The sequence below is a fragment of the Strix aluco genome, chromosome 3 (assembly GCF_031877795.1).
Source record: "Strix aluco isolate bStrAlu1 chromosome 3, bStrAlu1.hap1, whole genome shotgun sequence".
Taxonomy (NCBI): Eukaryota; Metazoa; Chordata; class Aves; order Strigiformes; family Strigidae; genus Strix; species Strix aluco.
Genome location: NC_133933.1, coordinates 3,177,439 through 3,189,797, shown reverse-complemented (window position 1 = coordinate 3,189,797; position 12,359 = coordinate 3,177,439). Strand labels below are relative to the sequence as shown.

Here is a 12,359-nt window from a genome sequence, read left to right as displayed (position 1 = left end):
TAAACCCCCCCAGTTCCCTCAGCCACTCCCCATCAAACCTGGGCTCCAGACCCTGCACCAGCTTCGTTGCCCTTCTCTGGACACACTCAAGTCATTCAATATCCTTTTTGGAGTGAGGGGCCCAAAACTGAACACAGTCATCGAGGTGCAGCCTCACCAGTGCCGAGTACAGGGATAAGATCCCTTCCCTGTCCCTGCTGGCCACGCTATTGCTGATACAAGCCAGGATGCCATTGGCCTTCTTGGCCACCTGGACACACTGCTGGCTCATGTTCAGCCGGCTGTCAATCAACACCCCCAGGTCCCTCTCTGATTGGCAGCTCTCCAGCCACTCCTCCCCAAGCCTGTAGCACTGCTGGGGGTTGTTGTGACCAAAGTGCAGAACCCAGCATTTGGCCTTATTGAAACCCCTCCAGTTGGCCTCAGCCCATTGCTCCAGCCTGTCCAGGTCTCTCTGCAGAGCCTCCCTACCCTTGAGCAGATCAACACTCCCACCCAACTTGGTGTCACCTGCAAACTTACTGAGGGTGCACTCGATCCCCTCGTCTAGGTCATCAATAAATATGTTAAACAGGAGTGGCCCCAAAACTGAGCCCTGGGGGACACCACTCATGACCGGCCACCAACCGGATTTAACTCCATTCACCACAACTCTTGGGGCCCGGCCATCCAGCCAGTTTTTTACCCAGCAAAGCGTGTGCCCATCCAAGCCTCGAGCAGCCAGTTTTGCCAGGAGAATGCTGTGGGAAACGGTGTCAAAGGCCTTACTGAAGTCAAGGTAGACAACATCCACAGCCTTTCCCTCATCCAATAAGCAGGTCGCCCTGTCAGAGAAGGAGATCAGGTTTGTCAAGCAGGACCTGCCTTTCATAAACCCATGCTGACTGGGCCTGATCATCTGGTTGTCCCGCACGTGCTGTATGATGGTACTCAGGGTGAGCTGCTCTATCAGCTTCCCGGGCACCGACGTCAAGCTGACAGGCCTGTAATTTCCCAGATCATCCTTCCAACCCTTCTTATAGATGGGCGTCACATTGGCCAGTTTCCAATCTGTCTGGACCTCCCCAGTCAGCCAGGACTGCTGGTAAATGATGGAAAGTGGCTTGGCGAGCACCCCAGCCAGCTCCTTCAGCACCCTTGGGTGTATCCCATCAGGTCCCATAGACTTGTGTGTGTCTATGTGATGCAGTAGGTCACTGACGATCTCCTGGAATGCAGGGGGGTCATTCTCCCAGTCTCTGTCCTCTGGCTGAGGAGGCTGGATTCCCTCAGTACAACTAGTCTTGCTATTAAAGACTGAGGCAAAGAAGGCATTAAGGACCTCAACCTTCTCCTCATCACTTGTTACCATGTTTTCTCCTGCGTCTAGCAGGGGATGGAGACTCTCCCTGGTCTTTCTTTTGCTACTGACATACTTATAGAAACATTTCTTGTTGCCCTCGATTGCTGAAGCCAGATTAATTTCCAGCTGGGCTTTAGCCCTCCTGATTTCTGCCCTGCATAGCATCACAGCCTCTTTGTAATCATTTTGAGTGGCTAGTCCCTTCTTCCAAAGGCCGTAAAATCTCCTTTTCTCCCTGAGTTGCAGTTCAGTTCCCCTTCATCTTGGCACCTTATCTTCAGGTTAGTTCCTCCTCTTCATTTGAATGAAATCACACATCTGGTATTCTGTAACCATTAACATACCTTTCCTTTTAACCCTTGTTCTACTGTTTCCTTTGGAGCCACCACATCTTTCCCTTATATTATATATTAACCTTAACATAGCTCTACATTTTTTTAATAGAAAAAAATCTCTACATGTAAAGTTCCAGAAGCAACTACGGTATTAGAACTATAAGCAATTGTAGCTACAAACAATTCAAAATTGGGATATAGAAAAATTGGAAAATAAATTCTTATGGTAGTATTGTGATGCAATCACAGGACACACCAAATGGTTCCTTGTTGAAAAAAAAAAATCTTATCTCTAAACACATTTGTCCCTTGGAACAATTCCAGACATGTAACATGGTGCAAATTAAAAAAAGCATGAATACTGTCTACCAAGGCTGACCTCAGTTTTTCAAAGTGTTCTGTTGACTACCAATCAGCCAAAACAAGAGATGTTGAATTTTATTAGGAAAAAAATTTTGTTCAAAGAAAGAATTTCTGCACATCAAGTATTTTAGAAAAATTGTAAATAAAGTGTGTGGCATCTGCATAAGTGTTTCATTCATTTTCTTTGTCCAGTTCTTTGTTTTGGTGGAAAGAACTGCAAATTAATTCTATGTGAGGAATAAATCCTTAACAATGCTTAAATCACCAGCAGAGCCAGAAGATAGCAAGGTACACAAGAGCACCAACACTCTGTCCCAGTAAGGACACCTGACATGCAGATTTGTCACAACAGGCATGTTTTATTGATTATAGCCTGTCATATGACAGTCCCTCTGCTATTTATGTACAATTAGCATCAACTTTCATCCTGGGCTATTGCCACTTTGGATTTAATTTTACTTGGATCTGACTACACATGAATGCATCTTCTGCAGTTGCATTCCTTGGTGTGAGAGCAGTTTTCTCTCAGAACTAATGGGATACATTTTCAACAAGGGCATACAAATGCTGCCATTCATAATTCGTACCTTTAATCTACTGCCTTGAAAATGCACACATCACTAGTCTCAGGCTCAAAACCATTTCAGTCAAGGACACAGATGGGAACTCAGATTAAGGCTTTCCTTAAATTTTCACCCACAAAATGAGCTGAAGCTAATACTTTACAGTATTAATTTGCACCTGCGTTATGGTCAGCTCAGGAGAAAGGCAGCCTCTCTCTGCCAGAAGCCTGAGTAATCTCCATAGAAAGTGACGTGGGTGGGTCAGGCAGCTCTGTCTTGAATTGAAGGCACCAGGCCCCCTGACTATTACACCATTTTCTCAAAGGACATGGCATTTCTTAATGCCTGAAAACACTTGAGAGATGCAGAATGCCAGCCTTGTGTTGAAAAAAAGAGAGGGGCAGTAAAGCCCCACAGGTAGCTGTTTGGATTTCTTCAGAATTTGAGAAACAAGGTTTTATGGTGTCCTTTAACAGAAGAAAGAGAAAAATTCACATTAGTCCTATGTGATTGTATTTTGGTTCAGCCATTTTAGCGTTTGCTAAAAGGTAGTATACAGTACAGTTAAACATCAAACTCTATAGTTGTCACATGCTACAGTTAACAGAAAAGCTTCAGCTGACACTGACAGCTGAAGAGGAGGCACAAACCTGAAGTAAATCCAGGCTTTGCTACTTCAGATCCAGCACAGTGCCACGTAGAATTAAGCTACTTCTAGATACTATCAATGTAGTATATCTAGATAAATACTGTCCATGCAGTCTTTGTAATGAGTTATTGATGCAGAACATGTCTGATCTTGCTCCTTTTCCTTCACTGCCTTGCCGTCACCACAGCGCTAAGTTTGAGAGTGTTTAGAACGTTATGGGAGACACCGTGACAAAATAGGCCCAGGGGACAGTGTATCATATTGCAATATAATAACACACTAGTATGCTCGTAGTATCATGTCCTATCATTTTGTATTTCTTCAAGAAGCACAAACATTATGAATCAGCTTTGAATTTCAGGGTCTTTCACGTAACTGATGCAATCCCTAAGGAGATGTAGGTAGGGAAGAAGATCAACCTGAAATGTTTATCAGGAAAGAATCTGTATTGGTCTACAAGCTTCCCGGCTCCAAGTACACATAGACTAACTGTTTAAAAACAACTGGAGTTAAGGTAATCACTTTAGACTCAAATGAAATCACAAAGTTATCAGCTCCTGATACAGTAAAAAGTAAGAAAACAGAAAAGCTTGAGTTTTCTTGTGTTGGGGGTTCACATATTTTTTTTCTTTTAGACTAGAAGTCCTCCATCCAAATGCATAGCTTTTTACTTTGAGGCTATCCATTACCCTAAACAAGATTCCTTCCCAGACCATTGGCTGACTATGGAGATAAATTCAAAGCAGTTTTTACAGTCTCCAGCTGAGACTGATGGTAGATCCCTTCTACCTCTCCCAAGTAGGTCACAGAGCACTCCTAATCAGTACCAGTGTGTTATTCTTTTCATCTGTGGCCACTTAGTGGCCAGGAATGGATTTTAAATAAAATCCATAGCCAAAACAGTGTTGTGAAGTGAACTGCAATAAGCTATGTTACTGCTAGAGGTGACCTTCTGCAATCTCAAGGAAAGCTAAACAAACAAACCCCTGCAAGTCATTACCACTCTGCCAGACTCACACTAAATAACCTCACATACACAGATAGTAAGCAAGTTACTCTGATAGCAGCCTGTGCTAATATTGGCAACTGAAGCTCCATTGAAACAGTCATGACAGGTCACAAGTCATCTCTGGCAGCATGCAGAGAGGCTTTTCAGAACTGGAAAAGTAACAGTCATTTGCATGCTGCTTATTTCTTTCTTTGTCTTGAAGGTATCTTGCACTGTTTAAGTTTTAAGAAAAAGAAACAGATTTTGCCTTCAAACATTCTCAGAGCTTGCCCAAGGTATTCTAAGGAGCAACAGAAGATCATCCTCCTGTTTACCTTTCTTAATGGAGCTATGTATTCAGCTAAGCAGCATGTTTCAGTACCACCTCTAAGTGTACCACGCTGCAAGTCTGACGCATCTGTCTATAGTCAGTTGATACTACACTAAATTTGTGGTGATGCTACTGAGGGCAGCCAGAACTGAGCACTAGGTTTTCAAAATGAACAATAATTTTTATCTAGGACCCACAAAAGAGAAGGATAGAGAGGAAGGAGATTCTTCTCTTTGCATTTTAGTCATCTGGCTGCTGGACAAAAGTTATCTTTCCACATGATGTAACTGGCTGGTCTGTTAGAGAATGGAATTCCCCACACAGCAAGGAAGCTTCTTGAGGGGTTAAATGGCATCATTTGTGCCTGGATTTTTTTTGCCCTGGGCGTTTCTCAGAAAGCACACTTCCCTGCATGTACTAAGACTTCACAATGAAGTGCCAAATGTCCTATTTACTTCAGTCTTTGTGGAAAAAGAGTATGATCAGATACCTAAGTAAATGGGGACAGAGATTCAGTTCAGAATATTATTTTTATCTGTTTTACTGATACAGGAATAGAGCTCATGAAAAGCAGTCAGTGTCTGTTCAGATGGTCAGAAACAAGACTAGAAAGTAGGTCTCAGCCCTTTCTTCGATTTGGTCACCTGGTGGTCACCCATGGACCTTACCACTATGTCATTTTATAGAGCAGCTCATGACAAAGGCCTAAGGCCAACAATCTCACAGGTAGTGCAGATCATGAAGAGTGTAGAGGTTTGGAGATGGATTGGTGTCTAGAAGTTCTCTCGCTCCCTTTACCACAAAGCTGGGTAGCCATTTAGACCAGCCCAAATTAGCCTGCCTAAAGCTGTGTTTCTGTCTAAACAGCAGATTAGAAGCCTTGTATAAAAGCACTGAAGTAATGTTTGAAATGCTGCAGTTATTGCATAAGGTTGTCATTAGCATCATTAGTAAGTCAAGTAATTCTTGTGGTGTGCAAAATAGTAGCAAGCAAGCGATAAACACTACTTTCCAGTAGTTTGCAAGACATTTGTGCAGTGTATTCCCAAAGCTTGTCCATATGCTTTACTTTTAGCATCTGCTATCAGCTTGTTCTGACCAGTACTGTGAATCACATCTATAATCTAGACTGCTGGTATTTTGAATTAGCTCTGCTGCATCAGAATATCAGAGTTTAGTTACCAGTTAGTGATGCACCTTCTACATACTTATAACCCTACTGGTTGCCCTGTATTTTAGAATCACCTAGAACTGACAACGTGCCCTGTCTGAAACTTTGACTTGCTCCAACGCTTATCTTTTCTGATAAGAGTTCCTACAAAGATGCAGGTATTCAAATCCACCATAAATTATGTCTATATTATTGGGTGTATCTAAGCAGAACAGCCAAAACCTCTTTCACCTTCATGATAGAATAGATTACTGGTTTGTTTAGGTCTCACGGGGTTCCCAAGATCAGCAAGATCCTGACCCCTTTCCCATTTTACCACTGCTTTTGTAAATTGCCAGAGATTCACAGCTGGGAGACCAGACTGCAGGGATGGGTTAAGCTTGTAAATTTGCTAGAGAACCATAGGGATCATTACAAGGTGTGCAAAGAGGAAAAGTCATATTCATTAGGAATTAATTTAACATACTTTGCAAGGTGTTTGGTATTGACTGGGTTAAAGGCTGCATTTCATGAACATTTTGAAAGCATTTCTGAAGAAGCCTAATGATAGAGTAAGAAAAAGGATAGATAAATGTAACCCTCCTTTACTACCAAGTCATCTAAATAAAAAGTCAATGCTCAAGCTATGCTATAGGGTCTTTCTCCATTGGAAATTATCTTCCAGATTAATTTTCTGTAGGACTTCAGCTCAAGGTGAGTCAGGTATAGATGTAGTGGGAGGTTTCTGGTATCTGTGCACCCCACACTGCAGTCATGCCTCTAAGCCACGTGACATGGCTGTGGATGACTATTTTCAACTAAAAGATGATGGGCAGGGAAGCTGAGGGTCTTGCAGCTGAGGAACGAGAATAAAGCCCAGACCTTGCTTCTGCCATGCCAACTAAAAGTCACTTGGTATGTCTGACCTTTAGTTCCTCATCCCCTCAAAATGGGAATAAGGACACTGTACCTCATTAAACTACACACTTTTTGTGTCATGAAAAAAAGTCATGGTATCCCTGTCACAGGGCAACACCTGCTAGAATGATAGTTCACACTTAAGGCACCATTGAAATATAAGCAACAACAGTCAGTTTACAGTAAGGAGAAACCCATCCTTTCCAAATAGCCAGACCCAAACCACACTGCATGACCCACAGCTCCAGCTATGATTGTAACATGCATTTCCCAAGGTTTTCTTTCCGTACTTCCTTTTCATTTTGGAGATTGACACTAGTTAATGAAACTTCTTTGTATCTGTAGCACATTCATTCAGAATGCATTGGGGAATTATTACTTCATGCTGGTCAAACAATTCACTGATTTGTTTACAGAAAAGCTGTGCTAAATAGCTGGACTGTTGTCATGACCTTTCACCCAGATCTTTTGATAGTGGTTACTAGAATGTCACGTAAAAATAAATTAAATGGTATTGAACGAGTTCCTAGTAAAAGCAGTTAGTGTAAGTACAAAGATAAATTCCATATTAAGTCTAGCAAATGAAGTGCTTTGACAAACAGCTCTTTCTTGGGGATGAATGACAGTTTTACACTAGCATTTACCACTGATTACCACTCCGTATCCCTATGAAACACAAATTGCCACAAGCAAATATTATTGCATAACTGCATGTGTATGCTCCAATACAATACACAGTAAAGGACTAAAGACGGTGAAGTCAATTCTTAACGAAGCCCATTCTTATTTCTGTAGATTACTTTCCTCATACTGAGTCATGCTCACTATAATTTTTCTGCAGAATTATCATGCTTAAGATCACGATAGTTTTCAGTGAACAAATACTGGTAAAACACAAATGTTTGCAGATTCTGACTCTATAAACAGCAGATTTAGAAAGAGGGTGATTAAAGCAAATTTCCTTCATTAAAAATATGCAATAGATAACCCCAAACTTTCCTCCTCTCCTCAAAAGAAAGCAGTGCTTTGCAACACCACTTTCAAGAGCACTCAGTCTTTTCTACACCGAATCTCTTCGGCAGGTATCACATTGCCAGAGGAGCAGGGCAGTTCTTGCAAGAGAAGCGATCTGCAGCCCAACTCGGGGCTGTAAATTTCCACTGCTCAGCCTGCTCCTCATTGTGTGCCGCCAGGCTGGCCTGACCTTTCAGCAGCGCAGGCCCTGTCTTTGTGCCGTGTTTATGTGCATTCCAGCAGCCCGCTGCACACTCCCTGCGCAAGGTTAAAACCAAGGGACAAGGAGGAGGAAAGTTGATGAGACAAAAAGTGAGTGAAAGAATTTAAACAGGAGATGAAATCCAGAAGTGAGATGATTTGCTACAGGGTTCCTGCTGCAAGTAAATGAGAAACTTCTACAGTTTCTAGTGAAGTTTGGGTTGCAGTTACTATAAAGCAAGGAGAATTCAGGCTCCTCACCAGTTACTTTGTCATGACCACAGCACACCCAGGACATGCATCTTGTCAGAGTCAAATCTCTTACCTACTTGCCACATGTGGACCTGTAATTGATGTTGCAAGTTAGGGCCCTAAATACAGAGAGCCCTCTACTGCAGGGAGTAGAAACATAAATCCACACACCTTTTGGTTTTGTTTTTGTTGTTTTTGTTTGTTTGTTTTTTTAAAACTCCCCCCATGCACTGTTTTTTTCAAGACAACTTTAGACAGAAGGATACACATACTTCTCCCTTTCCTGTCCTTCCTTCCACCAAACCCTCCCTTTTCATATATGTGAAAAATCCAGCTCCTACTCCCTAACCTGGCAGGCCTTCAGGGACAGCAGCCCCCTCAAACAGAGGGGGAGCCAGAAGAGGGGCAGAGCCGTAGGAATAGCAGGGCTGCACACACTGTTCGTACCATGCAAAGGGCTTTGCTCTCAAGTCCAGATCAAGAGAATCAGGTGTCTGCTTTGAACAAACGCTCGCTCCTTTGTCATCCTTGACCTTTCTTTCTCTCACCTTCTAACACAACAAGCCTTCCTCAAAGGGCTCCTTTTAGCTCCTAGATCAAGGTTGTAAGTTGTAGGAGCAGACAGGAGCCTGACTCAGAGTTTGCTGAGCTTTAAAAGCCAGGTCTCTGCTCCCTGTGTCCTGGAACATGGAAAGGGGTGGTGGTGCCACACCAGGCATGTGAAAGGCCTGACTGTCTAAGCAGTAACAGAAGCCATATGAGGTCAAAGGATCAGCTAAGGATGACATTTTTGGACTGACACTAAAAGCAAGGCTGTACAGACAGTACAAGAGGTGGCAAAACCCACAAAATTACAGTTTCACTTTGGTGGGATGGTGAAGTTTGCCTCCTAATGTGCATAATATCAGAAGAGACATCAAGACAAAGAGTTAGGAGGCAAAATTTGGGGAGGATGTCCCTAGCTTGTTAGGCCCTAGAGACACAGCCTTTGCAAAGCTTAGTTCTAATGACAGTAGAAATGTAAGACATTATACTTAATTGGCTTACCATGTCCAGTGTTCTGCCTCCACTGTGTTATCAGATACAAAACAATCTCGAGAGATTAACTTAATTTGATTATAGTTACAGCAGTGAATATTTTACTCACCGGGAACAGCATGAGACTTCCTGCCATCCGAGGGTCTACCATCCTTTCTGTGATCAACAGAGTTCCCTTAGGATGAATGACACCTGCCAAAGCCATGTCTGTGGTGGAACCACTGTACCTAGAACAACCTTCCTAGTTATTAGAGATGCATGATAGTTAATGGACTCTTTTTCCCAATAGAAATTAATCCCATAAAGCCCAGAACTACTCTCTTGATTGCTCTCACCAATGCAAAACATGGGCACCTCCATCTGTTTGATGCACTTTCTGGAAACGGGTCCAGTACATGACAGCTGAACACTACACTGCATCCCCATGTCAATCTGGAGCATAGGTCAGAGCTAATTTTTCTATTTTACTGATCCTCTGAGGCCCTATAGCCTCAGGAGGTCTATCACTGAGCTGATTCTCTTCTAAGGGCATATTTTTTCCCACTGACCGTCATTTCTATGATTAATTCTTAGATTCTATGATTCTTATACGAGTATTATCCCATCATCTCTTCTCCCAAAGGGCATTTAACTTGTCTTTTACCTTGTGAGTAAATGATAGAAAGTATTAAGATTCATTGCAACTGGCTCTTCATAGCCTTCTGCAGTATCTTAACTGGTCTCCATCATGCTAGTCTCCATGAAGTCCCCCCAATACAAAACAAACTGTCTGCTGACTAATTTAGGCCAGGAATTGGTGGCTGTGGCTTTTCTTGTCTCAGCAAGAAGCCCGCTATGGGCCATGAATACTTCCTGCAGATGTTTTTACGGCAATAGCAGACCCTGGGACCCTGCTGTTGGAGTTCATGAGAACCTGCCAGTTCCTGTCAAAGGCAGCCTGTCTAGAGACTGGATCCACTTTTATATCCATCTGCTAAAAAGGAAGACCCATCACTGAAAGAACAAAATAAAAGATGCCATCAGAAAACAAGGACTTGAGGGTAAAGTTAAATGTGAACAGAAAAACAATACAAAATAAATATATTTACTACCACATTGTCTTGAAATGGATGGACTTGATAGAAATGTCCTACCAATGTAGTTATTTAGTGTTCAGACAGTGCAACTCAGTAGTGCCCCTGGACTGGAAGGACCCCAGACGCTACTGCAAAGATGGCATGGTCAAGCAGGCTGTGTTGTGGCTTTATTTCATTCTTTGTGAGCCACTTCATATCTCCAAAATTATACTTGGTGGAGTTGTGTTTGGTAGCAGGTGTTTTGTTGGGTTTGTTTGGGGGGGTGGGGTGGGATTGGGAGGGGGAATGAAGATCTCAAAGTAAAATTAGACAGCAAAGCTTCAAAGATATGCCCACCCAGAAGAAAGGATAAGAGGAAGATACCTAGCAAAAGATCAACTGTCTCTTTTCATTCCTCAAATTCCTAAAGGATAGTCTAAGGATACATTTGGCTTCAATTCCCGGCTTCTTTAATACTAGAGAAACCACCATCAATCTACCTATGTTGGGGGCATACACCTAAAGGCTGTGTTTTGCATGGACACAGCCCATGAGGTAAGACATTAAGGCATTGCACTCAAAAGGAAGCTTCGTCCACGCTGTATTAAAGAACCTTACAAATACATGTACACATCACATATGTAAATTGGGGAGTTTTGCCAATTATATCCGTGACAGCAAGACTGAAATGCAAAGGAACAGAAAATGTAATTGTAATTTTGGAAGAAGCAAAATTATTAGTGCAAAAGCACTCCCCATCTGGAATAAATTCACTGGAAACTAGGTAAATAATGGTTCCTGTTAAACTAGGGGTCTTTTCTGGCAATGAATAGGTGCAAATGCACTGTGTAGGTATTTGTAAATCCACAGAATTAGATTGAGCTTCTTAAGTCTTTGAAACTCAAACCAGCACCACCCTTGTATAAATTTGTGGAAAACCACTACTTTTGAATAATTGTGATGCAGTAGAATCCACAAGAAAAGGTTTGTATAAACCTGCAAATTTTGGATCATCTATAGTTGTTTTCCCCCAATTTTCAGGAGGCTGCAGACAAAGCTTCTTTAGTATATTAAAGAAGGTTAGCTTCAAAATGAAGAAGCAGTTTCCAACTTGCCCAGAGTGAAGTAGTGTTCTTTTCTTCCAGCAATACCAAGTAGGTTAGATTTAGATTCCTGCCCAAAACAGCTGTCTATAATACTTCCCACTGCAGTGACACTAACCCAAATCCATAGCCTTTTATATATTACAAAAAGCATAAGAGTATTAAGAAAAAGTCATTAAAGAAGGGATAAGGAGAAAAGTAGGAGTTAAGAGGTTCTTCTGGTTTAGACAATGAAAAAGAGATATGCCAAATTCCTTCTGGAAATACATTTTCAGCCTTGCTACTGGTTGGATCTGGGATATGAAGCTGCAGCAGTCTTGCCTCTCTCAGGCTGCAGATACAATTTGATATCTTTAACAATAATATCAAAAAACCTCCTAGCAAATTCCAGCAGACTTCAAAGAGAAAAAAATATATAACTCTTCTTCATTTTTCTTTATGCACCAGAACAAGAGTGTTGGAACCTGGCTGACTTCAAACAAGTTACATGGACAATTACATACTTCACTTGTATTAGTCATTGCTCTGATCACAGCAGCTATAATGTCGCAATAATTAACTATTTTTTTCCCCATGAAAACTCACGTTATCTGTGCACTTACTGCAGTTCATTTTCCCAGGCATAACAATCAGCCACAAAGAAGCAAAGACAATTGTTTTGGGCATCTACCTGCAAAAAGAAAAAATTTGAAAAACTGAATTTTATTACCTTTCTATATCATAGCATTTAATCCACCTTTTCATACTTAGATAAAATCCTACCCTTCTGAAATTAATACTACTTCTGTTTAAATTGATATTATGCTTGGAAGTGCAATGTAACATCAACTAATTTACTGTATTGATTTTTGTACCTGTGTTTGTAGCAGGTAACACATGTATATATATATTAATACATACATATGCATTTAGATAATTCCAAATTAACTAGAATTTAAAGGATTTAAGTATTCTGCCCCTCCAACTTTTCAAATGATATACAATTAGATCACCAACATGTATCAAAACCAGCTCAAAAATATATTATTAGCTGTTTATACAGGTTTTGTAATCAACA

General features: G+C 41.5%; 1 long non-coding RNA gene across 1 annotated transcript in view; it reads right to left on the bottom strand.

Moving 5' to 3' along the window:
• The window catches only part of LOC141920437 (uncharacterized), a 66,720-nt gene extending 54,787 nt beyond the window's left edge, over nt 1-11,933 (bottom strand). Inside the window, exon 1 of the long non-coding RNA XR_012622340.1 lies at nt 11,905-11,933. This is a non-coding gene — a long non-coding RNA (uncharacterized LOC141920437). The remainder of the gene's footprint in view (nt 1-11,904) is intronic.
• Nucleotides 11,934-12,359: the final 426 nt, after the last annotated feature.